Raw genomic sequence first — 19577 nt, 5'->3', positions numbered from 1 at the left:
GGAATACGGGACGCCGATGCCGATCGAAGACGGGCCATTTTCCTAAATTACTGCGGTCCAGAAATCCGCGCCCTCGCCCAGACTCTCACCGACCCGCTGCCGGCAAGATCCGTCACTTGGACGTCCTGCAAGCCAAGCTCGCGAGCCATTTCAGCCAACAAAACCAGCCATGGTTTTCCGGCACCAGTTCTCCAGAATGGCTCAGCGCGAAGCGGAATCAATCAACCAATTTGCAACGCGACTTCGAACGGTGCTTGCGAAATGCAAGTTTGACAACCCGGAAGCTCGCCTCACCGATGCCTTAGTCTTTGGCATGAGAAACGCCTCGGTCAGGAACAAACTCCTCACCGAAGACGAACCGACCCTACAAACAGTGATTAAGCTAGCACAAACCGCAGAGGTCGCCGACGCCGCTGCTAAAGAGCTGATGGATCACGAAAGGAAAAAAGTCATCGCCAAGATAGACTCCACGTCTTCCCGCGCCGAGGACCCAGACGACCTCAGCCCACCAGCTCGCAACGAGGATAGCTGTTTCCTGCTGCAAGACCAGCCGAGACAACACAGACTTCCTCACCCCGCCGCCCCCTGCGCCGGCTGCCGAGGAAACCATCAGCGCCAACGATGCCCATTCCGGGACGCCATATGCCGCCGCTGCAACCGACGCGGCCACATCGCCGAAGCCTGCAGAGCATCTGCACCGGAGGAAACCTTCTCCACCCCGCGCCATCAACGACCCCAGAACCAAACACCTCAACCGCGAGAAAACCGACCTTTTCGTTTTTCGGGTCGAAAGAACTACTCAGCCGCTAACCGCGACTACTCAAGAGGTAACACTCAATTTTCCGTGAATAACACGGCAACAAAAAATGGGGGCAAGATTGTTATTTCATTACTTCTAAACAACAAGCCATGTTCTATGGAGCTTGAGACGGGGTCTAAATACACCATTATGCCGTGGGACAAGCTTAAATTGTACATGCCTAGCCTGTCTAAATCTGAGCTATTGCAAACCTCGTTGGTAATTAGAGATTTTCAAGGGGGGATAATCTCTGTTCTGGGCAAAGTGAATGTACCTATCGTGTTTAAGAATGTTAAATGTACCCTGCCTATGATTGTTGTTACAGGGGCTAAGCACTCTCTCCTGGGGTTGGCTTGGATGGAACCTTTGGGAATTGAAATTTCTGGTATTTGCACTGTTAACTGTGATAGCATGCCTAACTTTTTACAAGAGTTCCCTGAAGTGTTTAGCCCCACCTTGGGGTCGTATAAAGGGCCCCCTATCTCGTTTTCTATTGACCCCAAGGTCCCGCCTGTCCGGCTCAAACCTCGCAGGGTACCCCTTCCGCTCCTTCCCAAACTTGACCTGCAGCTGGATAAGCTCATAAGCCAAGGCATTTTAGTTCCTGTGGAGCAGGGACCATGGGAAACACCCATAGTCACGCCTCTAAAACCAGATGGCTCCTTAAGAGTTTGCGCTGACTATAAATCCACGCTAAATAAGGCCCTCCAACATCACCCTTACCCCATTCCGGTGGTACAACAACTCCTACACTCCCTGGGGGAAGGAAAAAGGTTTGCAAAGATCGATCTCGCACAAGCTTACCAACAGTTGCCTGTCGATGAACCGACAGCAAACGTGCAAACGATTGTGACCCACAGGGGTGCCTTTAAATGTACCAGATTACAGTTTGGAGTAAGCATAGCCCCAGGGATATTCCAAAGCATAATGGAAAGATTGTTATCAGGGATTAAAGGGGCCATTCCCTATTTTGATGACATCTTAATTGCAGGGGAAAACCAAGAACAGCTCAACAAAAGGATAAGGGAAGTACTTCAGAGACTTCAGGACAAAGGGTTGAGAATTAAGCCTGATAAATGCGTCTGGGGAACCAACAGTGTAGAATTCCTAGGTTATAAAATCGATAAGGAGGGTATCCACCCCACGACTGAGAAACTGAGAGCCATTAGAGAAGCCCCAGAGCCACAAAATAAGACTCAATTGCAAGCTTTTTTAGGCCTTCTTAATTTTTACTCCGTTTTTTTTAAAACAGAAGGCAACAGCAGCAGAGCCTCTACACCGTTTGCTACAGAAAGAAACCCCTTGGACATGGGGGAGAACTGAACACAAAGCCTTTGTACAAATAAAGCAATTATTGACTTCTAAAAGTGTGGTAGTCCAGTATAGTACTTCGCTACCTATCAGGCTTACGTGCGACGCTTCCCCGTACGGCGTGGGAGGAGTCTTGGCTCACGTTTTGCCTAACAAAACAGAGGCCCCAATTGCTTTCTTTTCCAGAACGATGACCAATACTGAAAGGAACTATAGCCAACTAGATAAGGAGGCTCTAGCTCTAGTGGCAGGAGTAAAGAAGTTCCATAATTACCTTTTTGGGAGGAGTTTCGAATTGGTTACCGACCACAAGCCCTTATTAGGCCTTTTAGTCCCCAACAAGCCCACTCCTCCATTTATGTCCCCAAGATTAATCAGATGGGCCCTTTTCCTCTCAGGATACCAGTACGAGCTCATCCATAAAGGGGGTAAAACCATCAACCACGCAGATGGCCTCAGTAGGTGCCCCATGGCGGAGTTAGTGGAGGACCCTGCCCCTTCTGCTGATGTCTTAATGATAGAGCTCGAAGACAACCCACTAACTACTGCAAGGGAGGTGGCTGCACATACGCAGCAAGATCCAATCCTAAAACAGGTGGTTAACTGTGTACTTAAGGGATGGCAAAATGACTCTGTGAAACCTGAATTGTGTGACTTCAAAACCAAAAGACTGGAATTGTCATATGTAAAAGGTTGTCTTTTGTGGGGGGATAGAATGATCATTCCTAAAAGCCTAAGGGTAAAGGTACTTGAAATGTTACATGTAGGCCATCCTGGGATTGTCAGGATGAAAGGCCTAGCTAGAGGGCATTTATGGTGGCCAGGTTTGGATGCTGATATTGAAAATTGGGTAGCCAAATGTGATCCATGCCAAGAATCACGGCCTAACCCCCCCCAAAACAACTCCAGCAGAGTGGGAGCAACCTGCAGGGCCGTGGTCCAGGGTCCATATTGATTTTGCAGGGCCAGTGGGGTCACAATACTTCTTAATAGTGGTTGATGCATTTTCCAAATGGGTGGAAATCATAGCAATGAACAACATAACCACAAGTGCCACCATCAAGGTGCTGCGCAGGCTGTTTGCTACCCATGGTTGCCCTGATATCCTAGTGTCTGACAATGGGCCTCAATTAACGGCCAGGCAGTTTGAATTGTTCTTAGATAACCTAGGAGTCAGACATGCACTCATCTCACCTTACTCGCCCTGGGCTAATGGGTTGGCGGAACGTTATGTTCGTGTGGCTAAGGAAGCATTGCGCAGGTCAGGCCCTGGAGATGTACAACAGAATTTGGACCAGTTCTTGTTAACCCAGCACATTACCCCAAACTCTCACACGCACGTGAGTCCTGCTGAGTTATTAATGGGAAGGAAATTAAGGTCCCCACTGGATAGGTTACACCCAAGGTTTTGTACTAATAACCCAATATATGTAAACCCTGAAAGACAAATGTATTTGGGACAAAATGTATTTGTAAAAATTTTTGATGGAGGTGTAAACTGGATGAAGGGAATTGTTGTTAAACAAACTGCTCCAAAAACATATATGGTAAAACTGGAGGATGGTCGAATGTGGAAGCGGCACATTGACCACATTCGGAAACGCATGGAAAACCCCCTGGAGCAAACCGCTGACAAAGACTCTCCCATTCCAACAGACTATAACTCGCAACCCGAATTACTAGACATTCAAATGGACTTATCGGGTCAGGGAGAAGCCTCCAGCGACGCCGAACCATCGTCCTCCTCCGAAGCCAGCGTCGTGCCTGCCAGGCCGAATCAACAGGCCGGAGCCCAAACCAGGCCCCAGCCGCGCCGGGGGAGCAACAGCGAACCAACCTCCACCGTCGGTAGAGAGGACACAACTGAACTGCGCAGGTCGGAGCGAGCCTCACGGCGACCCAACAGATTGGACGACTTCGTCACATGGCTTTCGTGATGGATGTATCCAACTAAGGAGGGAGGGGTGTTGTATCCTGTAATGGCTACCTTGTATTTCTGTAAATAGTTTGTTCCTTGTTAAAGCGCTGTCTGAGCTAGAATCAGGAAGTCGCTCCTGATTGGCTCAGACGCGCGCTGCTCTTGCTTTGGCGGGAACCGCAATGTATAAAAGAAGCGGTTTCTCCCAAGCAGAGCAGACGGTACTAGCTGAAAGTCACTTACCTATTCTGAGCTGAATAAAGGTACCGTTCTCACTTAACCCTGCCTCTGGGTTTACTTCAATTATTAATTCCATTTGTATGCTGCCCCTCTCCGTTTAAGTGTTCCCTTTATTTTTTTGAGCAGTATGTTTATATACATGATACTAGTAAGAGAGAAACGAGTCTACGGAGAGGGGCGGAATACAAATCTAATAAATAATAATAATAATAATAATAATAATAATAATAATAATAATATCATTATTAGTTTGCCCCTTATCATCAACAGCTACATCTATTTTATTTACAGCTCCCTTTTCATAAACTTTCGGACTGGTTCACAAGAACTGGTAGAAACTCGCTGGTGCCGTTACGATAATGTCACAAAACCGGATTGGTCAGTGCCAGTCCGCGGGCTATAAAGATGCTTCTCGACTTACGACTAGGATTGATCCCAAACTTTCAGCTGTTAAGTGAGACATATCTTAAGTGAGTTTTGCCCCATTTTACTACCTTTTTTTGGCCATTGTTGTTAACTGTAGGTGATAAGTTATTAACATGGCCGTTAAATAAATTGGGCTTCAGCATTGATTTTGCTTTTCAAACTGTTGCAATAGATGATCAGATTTATTTATTTATTTATTTATTTATTTATTTATTTATTTATTTAATTGGATTTGTATGCCGCCCCTCTCCGAGGGCTCGGGGCGGCTCACAGCATATACAAAAACCAGAAGAATCATATAAATCCAATTACAGTGGTCCCTCGATCATCGCGAGGGTTCCGTTCCAGGACCCCAAGCGATGATCGATTTTTCGCGAAGTAGCGGTGCAGAAGTAAAAACACCATCTGCGCATGCGCAGATGGTGTTTTTACTTCCACCGCCGCCCGCCCTTCGCCCGCCCACCCCGTTGCTCGCGCCTGGGGTTTCCCCGCGCCCGTGCCGCCCGCCCGCCCACGCTTTTGCTGGGGCCACTTCCCAGCTGGGAAGCGGAGCTGGGATGTCCCCAAGGGCGCGCGCGTTGCTGGGGCTGCTTCCCAGCTGGGAAGCGGAGCTGGGGTTTCCCCAAGCGCGCGCGCACCGCCCGCCCACGCTGTTGCTGGGGCCGCTTCCCAGCTGGGAAGCGGAGCTGGGGTGTCCCCGCGCGTGCCGCCCGCCCGCCCACGCCATTGCTCGCGCCGCCGCTGGGGTCTTACCGGGGCAAGACGGGGAAGACCCAGGGAAGCCGCCCAGCAGCTTATCTGCCCGGTGGGAAACTCCACCATCTACGCATGCGTGGCCATAGAAAAAAAGGCACGCATGCGCAGATGGTGGAGTTTACTTCCGGGTTGAAAACTCGCGATATAGCCCTTTCGCGATGCTCGAGGACGCGAAACTCGAGGGATCACTGTAATACTACATTAAAAACAACCATTAAATTCTATTAAAAGAAAGTAAAACCTATCAAACCAATCATTCAACATTCATACTTGAAACATTCATTGATCAGGGGGAAGATCTAAAAGTCCCAAGCCTGTCGGCCAAGATGAGTTTTTAAGCTCTTTAAGCTTGCATCTGTGGTGTGCTCTTGTGTTGTTGTGGTTGAAGGTGAAGTAGTCATTGACACGGCAGGACGTTGCAGCATAGGATCTTGTGGGCAATACTTAGATCATGTCCAGTACACAATGACAGTTTTAGTGGGTATACCCATAGTAAAATACACGATGAAGGTTATAGAGGAGATACTCAAAGTAAAATATATCTAAGAAAGAAGAGAAGTTATAGGAATAAAACATATCAATAAAAGAATAGAAGACATAGAGAAATAGAAGAAAGGTATAGCAGATATAGGAGAGCAACAGGACAGGGGACAGAAGCGACTCTAGTGCACTTGTACTCGCCCCTTACTGACCTCTTAGGAATCTGGATAGGTAGATAGCTGGTAGGTAGGTAGGTAGATAATAGATAGATAGGTAGGTAGATAGGTAGATAATAGATAGGTAGATAGGTAGGTAGATAATAGATAGATAGATAGATAGATAGATAGATAGATAGATAGATAGATAGATAGATAGGTAGATAATAGATAGATAGATAGATAGATAGATAGATAGATAGATAGATAGATAGATAGTAAAATACATAATGAAGGTTAGTAAAATATATCTAAGAAAGAATACAAGAAGAGATATAGGAATAGAAGAAAGGGATAGGAGATATAGGAGAGCAATAGGACAGGGGACGGAAGGCACTCTAGTACACTTGTACTCGCGGTTTGGGGATGACACTAGGGAGTCCGGTAATGAGTTCCATGCTTTGACAACTCGGTTACTGAAGTCATATTTGAAGTCCACAAGGGTGAAATTTGGAGCTACCGCTGATCCCAGAGTGACTGTAGATCTGCTTAAAAATTGGATGATATGTAACGTGTGAAAACCAATAGAAGGAAATATTAATCTAATCTTATTAATTAATCTATTAAGGAAATGTTAATCTAATCCTAGGCAGTGTTCCCTCTAATTTTTATGGGGGGTGGGCGGAAAAGTATAGTGTCTGAGCAGCAGTCCCTTTGGGACTGGGCGGCACAGAAATAATAAATAAATAAATAAACAAACAAACAAATAAAAAACCCACCCTGTTTTGCCTCAGAGAATTTCAAAATAAAATACTGTACTTTGTGTCTATAACAGTGAGCTCATAATAGGGCAACTCTATCAATATCAAAATGCCACTTAAAATACTTGAGCTAGTTTCAAACTAGATTTTGATTTTCTTTCTCTCTTCCTTACTCCCATTCTTTTTCTTTCTCTTTTCCTTCCTCTCTTTTTTCTATCTGTTTCTCTCTCTTCCTCTCTTCCCCTCTCTCCCCTTCCCTCTCACTCTTTCCCTCTCGGCTTCTGGGCAGGTTTGGAAAACTCTGAGTTGATGATGATTTTTAAGTGAGCGATTGCTCACTGCTCAGCTTAGAGGGAACTATGATCCTAGGTAGATTCTGCTCCGGCAATCTCACACTATAAATCTTACAAAACCTTTGCTAGACCCATCCTCGAATACAGCTCATCTGTCTGGAACACATTATTATTATTATTATTGTTGTTGTTGTTGTTATATTTATTATTATTATTAAGATTTGTATGCCGCCCCTCTCCGTAGACTCCGTAGAATATTATTATTATTATTGTTAGTATTATTATTATTATATTTATTATATTTATTATTATATTTATTATATTTATTATTATTATTATTATTAATTAGATGTGTATGCCACCCCTCTCCATAGACTCCATAGAATATTATTATTATTATATTTATTATTATTATTATTAATTACATTTGTATGCCACCCCTCTCTGTAGAATATTATTATTATTATTATTATTATTATTATTATTATTAATTAGATTTATATGCTGCCCCTCTCCGTTTAAGTGTTCCCTTTATTTTTTTGAGCAGTATGTTTATACACATGATACTAGTAAGAGAGAAACGAGTCTACGGAGAGGGGCGGAATACAAATCTAATTAATAATAATAATAATAATAATAATAATAATAATAATAATAATATCATTATTAGTTTGCCCCTTATCATCAACAGCTACATCTATTTTATTTACAGCTCCCTTTTCAGAAACTTTCGGACTGGTTCACAAGAACTGGTAGCCACTCGCTGGTGCCGTTACGATAATGTCACAAAACCGGATTGGTCAGTGCCAGTCCGCGGGCTATAAAGATGCTTCTCGACTTACGACTAGGATTGATCCCAAAGTTTCAGCTGTTAAGTGAGACATTTGTTAAGTGAGTTTTGCCCCATTTTACTACCTTTTTTTGGCCATTGTTGTTAACTGTAGGTGATAAGTTATTAACATGGTCGTTAAATAAATTTGGCTTCAGCATTGATTTTGCTTTTCAAACTGTTGCAATAGATGATCAGATTTATTTATTTATTTAATTGGATTTGTATGCCGCCCCTCTCCGAGGGCTCGGGGCAGCTCACAGCATATACAAAAACCAGAACAATCATATAAATCCAATTAATACTACATTAAAAACAACCATTAAATTCTATTAAAAGAAAGTAAAACCTATCAAACCAATCATTCAACATTCATACTTGAAACATTCATTGATCAGGGGGAAGATCTAAAAGTCCCAAGCCTGTCGGCCAAGATGAGTTTTTAAGCTCTTTAAGCTTGCATCTGTGGTGTGCTCTTGTGTTGTTGTGGTTGAAGGTGAAGTAGTCGTTGACACGGCAGGACGTTGCAGCATATGATCTTGTGGGCAATACTTAGATCATGTCCAGTACACAATGACGGTTTTAGTGGGTATACCCATAGTAAAATACACGATGAAGGTTATAGAGGAGATACTCATAGTAAAATATATCTAAGAAAGAAGAGAAGTTATAGGAATAAAACATATCAATAAAAGAATAGAAGAAGACATAGAGAAATAGAAGAAAGGTATAGCAGATATAGGAGAGCAACAGGACAGGGGACGGAAGCGACTCTAGTGCACTTGTACTCGCCCCTTACAGACCTCTTAGGAATCTGGATAGGTAGATAGCTGGTAGGTAGGTAGGTAGATAATAGATAGATAGGTAGGTAGTTAGATAATAGATAGGTAGGTAGATAATAGATAGGTAGGTAGGTAGGTAGATAATAGATAGGTAGGTAGGTTGGTAGGTAGATAGATAATAGGTAGGTAGGTAGGTAGGTAGGTAGATAGAGATAGATAGATAGATAGATAGATAGATAGATAGTTAGATAGATAGATAGATAGATAGATAGATAGATAGATAGATAGATAGATAGATAGATAGATAGACAGACATATAGATATATATATAGTAAAATACATAATGAAGGTTAGTAAAATATATCTAAGAAAGAATACAAGAAGAGATATAGGAATAGAAGAAAAGATATAGGAGATATAGGAGAGACAATAGGACAGGCTACGGAAGGCACTCTAGACTTTCTTTGGACTTTTGATTATGTATGTATGGATTGATTGATTGATTTTGTCCAGTACACAATGAAGGTTTTAGTGGGTGTACCCATAGTTAAAATACATAATGGAGGTTATAGAGGAGATACTCAAAGTAAAATATATCTAAGACATAATAGAAGATAGAGGAATAGAACATATCAATGAAAGAATAGAAGAAGAGATATAGGAATAGAAGAAAGGGATAGGAGATATAGGAGAGCAATAGGACAGGTGACGGAAGGCACTCTAGTACACTTGTACTCGCGGTTTGGGGATGACACTAGGGAGTCCGGTAATGAGTTCCATGCTTTGACAACTCGGTTACTGAAGTCATATTTGAAGTCCACAAGGGTGAAATTTGGAGCTACCGCTGATCCCAGAGTGACTGTAGATCTGCTTAAAAATTGGATGATATGTAACGTGTGAAAACCAATAGAAGGAAATATTAATCTAATCTTATTAATTAATCTATTAAGGAAATGTTAATCTAATCCTAGGTAGATTCTGCTCCGGCAATCTCACACAACAAATCTTACAAAACCTTTGCTAGACCTATCCTCGAATACAGCTCATCTGTCTGGAACACATTATTATTATTATTGTTGTTGTTGTTGTTCACTATCCTATTAAAAACACTTACCTCCTGTGTTGTAATCATAGGTTCAAGTTTGTTCCAAGCATCTACTTCTCTTTCAGTCAAATAATATTTTCTCATGTTGCCTTTGATCTTTCCCCCAACTAACTTCAGATTGTGCCCCCTTGTTCTTGTGTTCACTTTCCTATTAAAAGCACTTCCCTCCTGTGTTGTAATCATAGGTTCAAGTTCGTTCCAAGCATCTACTTCTCTTTCAGTCAAATAATATTTTCTCATGTTGCCTTTGTCTCCTGGGGAAGCCTTGCCTTGCGTCTCTCCTCTTGTCTGCTTCTTCCTCTGTGGTAATGAAGGCCTCAAACAGACAAGACAGAGAGACAGTACAGGTGGTCCTCGACTTATGACGTTTCATTTGGTGGCCATTCAAACATACAAGGCCACTGAAAAAAGTGACCTATGACCATTTTTCACATGTACGGCCACTGCAGCATCCCCATGGTCACATGATCAAAATTAAGAAACTGGGCAATTGATTCCTATTTGTGACGGTCGCAGTGTCCCAGAATCACGTGATCCCCTTTTGGGATCTTCTGAGAAGCAAAGTTGATGGGAAAGCCAGATTCACTTATTTTATGCCATGATAATAAAAATAATAAAAAGGAACCTTTTGTTTTAGGATGGATTATGCAGATTTCACTGGGGACGACGACGTGTCTTTCTGCGCTTGTGTGCAGCCAGATGCTTCCAGCCCCAGAGGAAGGATCTGCGGCTCCACATGGGGCCGGGGCGGGGAGGTCACGAGGAAGCGTTTATCTCTGCCGTTAGAGGTGGGAGGGGCCAGAACGAGGGACAGCACTAATGGGAATTCTCCCTGCTTGAACGTCATCGGCTTCTGGGCAGATTCCTTTGTGGCTTCACCTGAAGGAGAGAGAGAAGCGGGGAAAGTGGGAGGGGGGGAGGGAGGGGGGATCTTGGCTTCTTCTCTGGACGGAACTCTCTCCTCCAGAGGGTGAGGGGAACTGAGGGGAAGGGCGTGTCCCTGGGCGCTCTGTATCCAGACGCTGGAGAAAGCCCGCGGAGGGGCCTTGATCGGCGTGAGGGGGCTCACTGCATCAGCCCCCCCCCCAATCCTGCAGCCTGAGAGATGAAAGCAGGTTACAGAGTCAGCCTCTTCCCCCCAATAATCCGTCTCCTCAGGATTATTGTTATTATTATTATTATTATGTCAACACAACACAGCAAATGAGATCACTATGTGCTGGATTTCGTATTTCATCACCAGTTGGGCGCTTCCCAAGCATTATTTTTTTATTATTATTATTATTATTATTATTATTATTATTATTATTATTATTATTATTATTATTATTATTATGTCAACACAACACAGCAAACAAGATCACTATTTCCTGTATTTTATCTTAGGACGGATGTATGTTTATCCCAGGTATGTTTAAATTCAGTTACTGTGGATTGACCAACCACGTCTGCTGGAAGTTTGTTCCAAGCCTCTGCTTCTCTTTCAGTCAAATAATATTTTCTCATGTTGCCTTTGATCTTTCCCCCAACTAACTTTAGATTATGCCCCCTTGTTCTTGGGTTCATATTATTATCAGCATCATCATTATCATCATTATCATTATCATAATTATTATCATTTTTTAAATTGGATTTTTTAAGTTTGGTTTATCTGGAGTTCTATTGTGTTGTTGAAGGGTTCCCATTGTTGTTGTTTTTTTGAGCAGTGTATATATATATATATATATATATATATATATATATATATATATATATATATATGTAGATTGTTCTGAGTTCGGGTTTTGCCCTGTGTAATGTTTTGCATGTCTATGCGACGTTTCGGTAAAATCACATTTACCATCATCAGGCTGGAGTTCCAATCTCTGTGTTTTTGCAAATGAATATTAGCAACTGACATTCCTTCTTAGCATGTAGTGTGGGGGTGGAGATTTGCTTTGAATGTAGCAAATAGATTGGGTGACTATGCTTCCGTGATCTGATTGGTTGGTGTAATCATGGTTATAGAAGGAATGGTATGAAGATTATGAAGTGTTTTGTTTAAGTCTGATTTCCAAATATAAAATTCTAAAATCATAATAATTAAAGGATTGACATTAGTAAAATTAGTAAAATTCTACAAAAACATAACATCAAAACCTCATTTTGCACTAACCAAAAAATATCTAATATCCTAAGGAGCCCCAAAGATAAAATCCAATTAGAATACCAAGGTATCTATGAAATCCCTTGCAAAACATGTGCAGCCACATACATTGGACAAACTAACCGAAGAGTGAGCCAGCGCATGGCAGAACATATGAATGCAGTCAAGAAACAGGAGAAGACCTCCTCCCTTGTCCAGCACATTAAAAGAACAGGGCACGAAATTGACTTTGAAAAAACTAAATTACTCCACAAAACAGAGAATTTATATAAAAGAATCTCTCTAGAAGCTATTGAAATTGAAAAAAGATCTTTTTGTTTAAATAAACGGGATGATACCTCACGTCTGCCAGAGATTTGGAAACCAGCCTTAAACAAAATAAAAACTTCATTATAATCAATATGTCAATCCTTTAATTATTATGATTTTAGAATTTTATATTTGGAAATCAGACTTAAACAAAACACTTCATAATCTTCATACCATTCCTTCTATAACCATGATTACACCAACCAATCAGATCACGGAAGCATAGTCACCCAATCTATTTGCTACATTCAAAGCAAATCTCCACCCCCACACTACATGCTAAGAAGGAATGTCAGTTGCTAATATTCATTTGCAAAAACACAGAGATTGGAACTCCAGCCTGATGATGGTAAATGTGATTTTACCGAAACGTCGCATAGACATGCAAAACATTACACAGGGCAAAACCCGAACTCAGAACAATCTACATACATATACCCGTGAAAATTTACGAAAACAAATATCTTGCCTCTACGGGGAGGACACTTTCCTACTGACTAGGACCTATGAAAAACTTGAAGTCAGAAAAGCCTCCATCTTATGTGATCTCACATTCCTACGCAACTGCAGGGACAAAAAAATAATTCCCAAATACTTCCAACTAAAATTCCACCCAAAAACCCCAACCATAGAGAGGATCCTAAAAAGAACTGAATTAGCCCTAATCAGAAATGAACTCCACAAAAAAAGATTCATACTTGATGAAATCAACAAAAGTCTACTCTCTCTTCACCTTAAAATCAGTAACCAAATACATCCTTTACTCTGGGATAAATTCAAACAAATATCAATCTGGAGGGCAGAAACAGAAACCCAATACAAAACAGACACACATAATAAGAAACTCCAAATACTAGAGGTACAGCAAAAACCCAGCCCTCCACAACAACTTATGACCAAAACAGTACATAACATATCAGACAAGATACTCACCACTACAGAAACCAATATTCTTTCAAAAGGATTTAATTTTGCAATAACTCCAAGACGAATACCAACTGAAAATATCATATGTGGAATTGAAACAACTTTGCATGGGATCAACCCAGATACTGCTAACAAAATTAGACTCCAAGTCACTAATATTCTGTGCTCTAGTAAACCTCCAAAAAGTAACATACAGCAGGAAGAAAGAGAGGCACTTATCAATCTAAAGAAAAACCAGGATATAATAATCCTTCCAGCTGATAAAGGAAACTCCACTATAGTAATGAACACAGCAGAATACAAAGAAAAAATGACAAATCTTCTAAAAAATCCGGCCTACAAACTCCTAAGCACAGATCCTACCACCTACCTAGAAAAAACCACCAAATCTAAAATCAAGGCCTCTCCCATCAGCGAAGAAATCCAGCAAAAAATCATCCCCAGAGAAAAATCTTCCATATGTCCAAAACTCTATGGCCTTCCAAAAATACACAAAGAAGGAATACCTCTCAGGCCAATAGTCAGTTCTATAGGCTCCCCTCTACAAAACCTTGCCAAATTTTTAGCCAAATACCTTCAACCATATACAGAAACTATTACCTCATATGTTCAAAATTCATCCCACTTTATACAAATAATTAAAAAACAAAACCTACAACCCGATGACCTACTTGTAAGTTTCGATGTCGTGTCCCTGTTCACACAAATACCTATTACAGAAGCCTTGACAGCTATCCAAGACAAACACAAACCCCCCAAATATATCCTAGACCTTACCAACCACTGCCTGACCAATACATACTTCATCTATAATGAACAAAGATATAAACAAATAGAGGGAGCCCCCATGGGATCACCTCTATCACCTGTCATAGCCAACCTCTATATGGAATATTTCGAAAATAATGCTTTAGAGCAAGCCAAATACAAACCCAAACTTTGGCTGAGATATGTTGATGATACCTTTGTAATTTGGCCACATGGTAAAGAAAAACTAGACAATTTCCTCACTCATCTCAACAGCCTACACCCCAAAATACAGTTTACTATGGAAACAGAAATCAATGATCAACTTCCCTTTCTAGATGTACTGGTCTATAAAAAACCCAATGGCAGCCTAGGACATACTATCTACCAAAAGAAAACCCATACCAACCGTTATCTAAATGCACACTCACACCACCACCCCGCACAAATCACCTCAGTGGCCAAAACTCTCATCACCAGAACCAAACGCTTAGCTGACCATGAGCACTTAAAAACTGAATTGAACAAACTCAAAGATGTACTAATTTCTAATGGATTCAAAGAGAAAACAATAACAAACCTAATCAATAAAGAGACACCCCCCAAAAAACAAGATCAAGAACAGGACAATGGCACCACCATCCTTCCTTACATCAAAGGCACCACGGATAAAATTAGTAAAATTCTACAAAAACATAACATCAAAACCTCATTTTGCACTAACCAAAAAATATCTAATATCCTAAGGAGCCCCAAAGATAAAATCCAATTAGAATACCAAGGTATCTATGAAATCCCTTGCAAAACATGTGCAGCCACATACATTGGACAAACTAACCGAAGAGTGAGCCAGCGCATGGCAGAACATATGAATGCAGTCAAGAAACAGGAGAAGACCTCCTCCCTTGTCCAGCACATTAAAAGAACAGGGCACGAAATTGACTTTGAAAAAACTAAATTACTCCACAAAACAGAGAATTTATATAAAAGAATCTCTCTAGAAGCTATTGAAATTGAAAAAAGATCTTTTTGTTTAAATAAACGGGATGATACCTCACGTCTGCCAGAGATTTGGAAACCAGCCTTAAACAAAATAAAAACTTCATTATAATCAATATGTCAATCCTTTAATTATTATGATTTTAGAATTTTATATTTGGAAATCAGACTTAAACAAAACACTTCATAATCTTCATACCATTCCTTCTATAACCATGATTACACCAACCAATCAGATCACGGAAGCATAGTCACCCAATCTATTTGCTACATTCAAAGCAAATCTCCACCCCCACACTACATGCTAAGAAGGAATGTCAGTTGCTAATATTCATTTGCAAAAACACAGAGATTGGAACTCCAGCCTGATGATGGTAAATGTGATTTTACCGAAACGTCGCATAGACATGCAAAACATTACACAGGGCAAAACCCGAACTCAGAACAATCTACATACATATACCCGTGAAAATTTACGAAAACATATATATATATATATATATATATATATATATATATATATATATATATATATATATATATCCAGTCCAGATAATAGCTTCTGACAAAAATGACGTTATAAATCCCCCCAAAGTTTGTTTCTTAAAAAATAGATTTATTGGATTTTTAAAGCGGTCACAATTCAGGGACGGCATACAAATCTAATTAATAATAATAATAAATATAAATACAAAAATAAATATAATAATAAATATAATAATAAAAATAATAATAATAATAATAACAATAATAGGTCAACCGTAGATAATCTAAGGGTAAAGTGTTGGGGGTTTGGGGATGACATTATGGAGTCCGGTAATGAGTTCCACACTTCAACAACTCGGTTACTGAAGTCATATTTTTATTTATATGGCTAGCGCACACATGTACAATGAAGTTGACCTAGGGCGGAGGTAGGCAAAGTTGGCTCTTCTGTGACATGTGGACTTCAACTCCCAGAATTCCTAAACTAGCATGGTGGGCCTAAGAAGTCCACAAGTCATGGAAGAGATAACTTTGCCTACCCCTGCCTTAAGGACATTCCAAATTGTAACCAGACTGAAACCATCCGGTTTCCCATCATGATAAAACCGACACGGGGCTCCTCTGCCATGAAGAAGCCCCTCATTCCCGGGCATTAAACCCCCAAAGGCTCCAAGGGCAAAGCAGACATAAAGACGAGAACATAAATAAAGACGTTACCTGAGCGGAGGGAGGGAAGCTAGCGAGGAACACGCATGCGCGCAACCCCGAGGCTGTCGGCAGTTGGCAGGAAGGGCTGGGCTATGAGCGGGTAACGATCCGGTGGATGGAATTGGCTGAAAGGCGGATGGGCGGGGCAGAGGAAGGTGAGGTTAGGTTTGAAATAGCTAAGGGAGCTTCGGTTGCATCGCTTTCCCGTGATGGAGGGGAAGTTTTGGGCTAAAGGGTCGGTAGGGGGGGGTTTATACAGATCATTGTCCTTTTCAGAGTCTGCGGGGTGGCATCCAAATCTAATTTTATTATTATTATTATTATTATTATTATTATTATTAATTACTATTATTTATTTATTATTATTATTTATTTATTTATTATTCATACCGCTGATCCCAGAGAGACTGTAGATCTGCTTAAAATTGGATGATATGTAACGTGTGAAAACCAATAGAAGGAAATATTAATCTAATCTTATTAATTAATCTATTAAGGAAATGTTAATCTAATCCTAGGTAGATTCTGCTCCGGCAATCTCACACTACAAATCTTACAAAACCTTTGCTAGACCCATCCTCGAATACAGCTCATCTGTCTGGAACACATTATTATTATTGTTGTTGTTGTTGTTATATTTATTATTATTATTAAGATTTGTATGCCGCCCCTCTCCGTAGACGCCGCAGAATATTATTATTATTGTTAATATTATTATTATTATATTTATTATATTTATTATTATATTTATTATATTTATTATTATTATTATTATTAATTAGATGTGTATGCCACCCCTCTCCATAGACTCCGTAGAATATTATTATTATTATTATATTTATTATTATTATTATTTATTACATTTGTATGCCTCCCCTCTCCGTAGAATATTATTATTATTATTATTATTATTATTATTATTATTATTATTAATTAGATTTATATGCTGCCCCTCTCCGTTTAAGTGTTCCCTTTATTTTTTTGAGCAGTATGTTTATACACATGATACTAGTAAGAGAGAAACGAGTCTACAGAGAGGGGCGGAATACAAATCTAATAAATAATAATAACAATAACAATAATAATAATAATAATATCATTATTTGTTTGCCCCTTATCATCAACAGCTACATCTATTTTATTTACAGCTCCCTTTTCATAAACTTTCGGACTGGTTCACAAGAACTGGTAGCCACTCGCTGGTGCCGTTACGATAATGTCACAAAACCGGATTGGTCAATGCCAGTCCGTGGGCTATAAAGATGGTTCTCGAATTACGACCAGGATTGATCCCAAACTTTCAGCTGTTAAGTGAGAAATTTGTTAAGTGAGTTTTGCCCCATTTTACTACCTTTTTTGGGCCATTGTTGTTAACTGTAGGTGATAAGTTATTAACATGGTCGTTAAATGAATTTGACTTCAGCATTGATTTTGCTTTTCAAACTGTTACAATAGATGATCGGATTTATTTATTTAATTAATTAATTAATTAATTAATTAATTAATTAATTAATTGGATTTGTATGCTGCCCCTCTCCGAGGGCTCGGGGCGGCTCACAGCATATACAAAAACTAGAACAATCATATAAATCCAATTAATACTACATTAAAAACAACCATTAAATTCTATTAAAAGAAAGTAAAACCTATGAAACCAATCATTCAACGCTCATACTTGAAACATTCATTGATCAGGGGGAAGATCTAAAAGTCCCAAGCCTGTCGGCCAAGATGAGTTTTTAAGCTCTTTAAGCTTGCATCTGTGGTGTGCTCTTGTGTTGTTGTGGTTGAAGGTGAAGTAGTCGTTGACACGGCAGGACGTTGCAGCATAGGATCTTGTGGGCAATACTTAGATCATGTCCAGTACACAATGAGGGTTTTAGTGGGTATACCCATAGTAAAATACATGATGAAGGTTATAGAGGAGATACTCATAGTAAAATATATCTAAGAAAGAAGAGAAGTTATAGGAATAAAACATATCAATAAAAGAATAGAAGAAGAGATAGAGGAATAGAAGAAAGGTATAGGAGATATAGGAGAGCAATAGGACAGGGGTCGGAAGGGACTGTAGTGCACTTGTTCTCGCCCCTTACTGACCTCTTTGGAATCTGGATAGGTCAACCGTAGATAATCTAAGTGTAAAGTGTTGGGGGTTTGGGGATGACATTATGGAGTCCGGTAATGAATTCCACACTTCAACAACTCGGTTACTGAAGTCATATTTTTTATACAGATCATTGTCCATTTCAGAGTCTGCGGGGTGGCATACAAATCTATTTTTTTTATTATTATTATTATTATTATTATTATTATTATTATTATTATTAATTATTATTACTTTATTATTATTATTATTATTATTACTACTACTACTACTACTTATTATTGCATCATGCAGTCCTAGGTGCTTGGGAAGCGCCTGACTGGTGATGAAATACAAAATCCAGCATAGTGATCTTGTTTGCTGTGTTGTATTTATTATTATTATTATTATTATTATTATTATTATTATTATTATTATTATTATATGAATCCCAGCGACCCATTAGGTCCCACAGAGTTGGCCTTCTTCGGGGTTCCGTCGACTAAACAATGTCTGGCGGGACCCAGGGGAAAAACCTTCTCTGTGGCGGCCCCGACCCTCTGGAACCAGCTCCCCTCGGAGATTAGAACTGCCCCCACCCTCCTCGCCTTCCGTAAACTCCTTAAAACCCACCTCTGCATGATGGAATTGAGACATCTCCCCCGAGCCTATATAGTTTATGCATGGTATGTTTGTGTGTATGTTTGGTTTTTTAATAAGGGCTTTTTATTTATTTTAAACATTAGATTTGTTGTACGGAGAGGAAGAAACAACAGAATCGGGTAGTGAATTCCAGGAATTGACCATTCTATTGCTGAAATCGTATCTGTAGCTGTAAATTTTCTAAACATAGTAATTGAAGTCTGGAGGAGTAAGGTAAATTGTTGTGTGAGGAGGAGTGGAGGGCGAAGGGCGGGCGAGCGGCGGGCGCGCAGGCAGGCAGGCGGCAGACAAGCCGTTCGCTCGCGCCGCTCGCTCGCGCCGCTTCCCAGCTGAGTCCTGAAACCAATTCGCTTCAGGACTCAGCTGGGAAGTGGCGCGAGCGAACGGCGTGGGTGGGCGAAGGGCGGGAGAGCGGCAGCGAGGAGTTTGCGTGGGCGGTGGGGAAACTCCTCGCTGTTGCCCGCCGCTCGCCCTCCCGCCAGCAAGAGGGGGAAGACCCAGGGAAGCCGCCCAGCAGCTGATCTGCCCGGCGCCATCTACGCATGCGTGGCCATAGAAAAAAGGGCGCGCATGCGCAAATGGTGGTTTGACTTCCGGGTTGAAAAATCGCCATATAGCCGTTCGCAATGATCGGGATCGCGATACCCGGGG

The sequence above is a fragment of the Erythrolamprus reginae genome, chromosome 2, assembly GCF_031021105.1.
Source record: "Erythrolamprus reginae isolate rEryReg1 chromosome 2, rEryReg1.hap1, whole genome shotgun sequence".
Lineage (NCBI taxonomy): Eukaryota > Metazoa > Chordata > Lepidosauria > Squamata > Dipsadidae > Erythrolamprus > Erythrolamprus reginae.
This window is presented reverse-complemented; position numbering follows the sequence as displayed.